This window comes from Myotis davidii, unplaced genomic scaffold (genome assembly GCF_000327345.1).
Source record: "Myotis davidii unplaced genomic scaffold, ASM32734v1 scaffold39, whole genome shotgun sequence".
NCBI lineage: Eukaryota > Metazoa > Chordata > Mammalia > Chiroptera > Vespertilionidae > Myotis > Myotis davidii.
In genome coordinates this window covers 995,842-997,887 of record NW_006290531.1, presented here as the reverse complement: position 1 = coordinate 997,887, position 2,046 = coordinate 995,842, and positions in this window count along the sequence as shown.

Here is a 2,046-nt window from a genome sequence, read left to right as displayed (position 1 = left end):
TGAGGGCATGAGCGGGGGGGGGCGGGGTGGAGGGTGATGTGGGGACAGGGACACATATGTAATATCTTAATCAATAAAAAATATATTAAAAAAATAAAAATAATTTCCCTTATAACAAGAAAACTTAACATAAAATAGTTTAATCAGTAAGAATAAGTTATTGTTTCCAATCACAAGTGCTGAGGTAGGATGGCTCCAGGGTTAGTTCATCTCCAGGAGTGTCAGATCTCCAGCAGTGTTCCTCTTTCCAGACCCACTGTTGAGCCAGTTTTATGAGGCTGACCCTTCTATTATCAAATGTCGGCCTGAAGTGATTCCTTATGGATGTGAAACAGAGAAGATATAAGTTCTGAAGCTTCTGCAGCCAGATTATGAGTCTGAAAGGAGAGCTTGCCTATGAATGAGCCAAGACTAAAAGATTTATAAAATGAGAGAAATCGGGGGCCTTATCACATCACCTAAGCCCCACATTTTAGCTACATAAGAAGACAGCTGCAACTCTGAGCTTTTCATTTATACAAGCCGCTAAAATCTCTTTCTGCTTGAACCACTTTGGGTTGAGTTACTGCCTCATGCACCAGAAAGTTACAACTGAAGCGGACAGCCTAACACATCTAGTAGGATAGACAGGATGTTCATGGAGTGACCCTGTGACCCAATGCCCCTCAGGCAAAACACTGTAAAAGAGTCCCTTCTACCATTTCCAGCAGGGCCTTTGTCATACACCTACTCTTTCTACTATTACAGTAATTGTGGGAAAAGCTCTTTGAGCAACTTTGGTCATTGTTGACAATTGATTGAAGGGACCATTAGAAAATGATCAATGGAACCATTCATGACCCTGGGTGCTGTGGGATAGAAAGTAGAAGAGTAGAAAACTCAGTAAGGTAAGAAACAATTTTCTACCTGTTAATGGACAAGTTAGAGTGTTGTTGCATAAATAACGATTCTGTTGCTTCTATTCATCCAAAGGTTCTTTTTTCATATGAGCAAATGATAAAAGGTCGTGTGTGGAATCATGAAGAAGCCAGGCCCAGTGAGAACAGAAGGGAGCTGGCAAAGGTGCAGCTCTGTGGAGCCTTCCTCACAGAACTTGGCAGAGTCCAGATACATTTGAGCCCTCCTTATATACTTTGGCACTTTGCTCCAAAACGGATCCAAGAGAATTCCAGAAATGGAGCTGTTAACCTTCAACACATGCTGGTGAATTTCATAGGTGGGGGCAAAACAAAACATGTCCAAAGAGGACAAAGAGTTATTATTTTTGAATGAGAATTGTTATTGAGGAGAAACAGATGCTGAATAGATATACTAAGATATGAAAATGTTCTGTAAAAGAGAAAACAAAGGAACTAGGAAATGAAGGAGTTCCAAAGAAGAAAGAAAAAAAGATCAAATTCCCCTTTTAAACACACAATTGTAATGTTTGAATATGCCAGTTCATAAAACTGCACATGTAGTTCTAACTTTGGCCTAAACATTTCATTTTGAGGGGGGAAAAGATGCAATCCTGCCACGAAACCTCCGAATTGCCAAAAACAATTGTTTACATAGGGCAGTGTGTTTTCAGGACATCACATATGTGCTGCCTGCCCAGACCCTAGTCAGCTGGTGAAGCAAGGTGAAGCTTAGTAAAACTAAGTGCAGAAAACCAGGGATGTCTTGTAAAGGGAGAAAAAGGAGAAGTAAGAATGTTGAATCTCACCTGCCTGTGCTGACATAACCTGATGTGTAACTCATCTCCTCAACACAAAATACTATTTCCCCTGGACTATAAATAGCTTTACTGAATTTTGTCTCAATAATTATTGTATTTCCAAAAGGAATTCTTAATGTTGGCAGAAAAAAAAATTAAAAGTGGATTTTTAAAGAGTATATTTAACCTTTCCTAATTCTTGTTGCTTTGGTAGGTAATTTGGTTTTTAAGAGTGACAGACTGGCCATGGATTTTCATGCTGCCTACATATAATTTCAACAAGACAACCTTACTGGGTTCTCCCCTCCATTTCTGATTACAAAATGTAATCTCTAAAGAATATCCTTTGT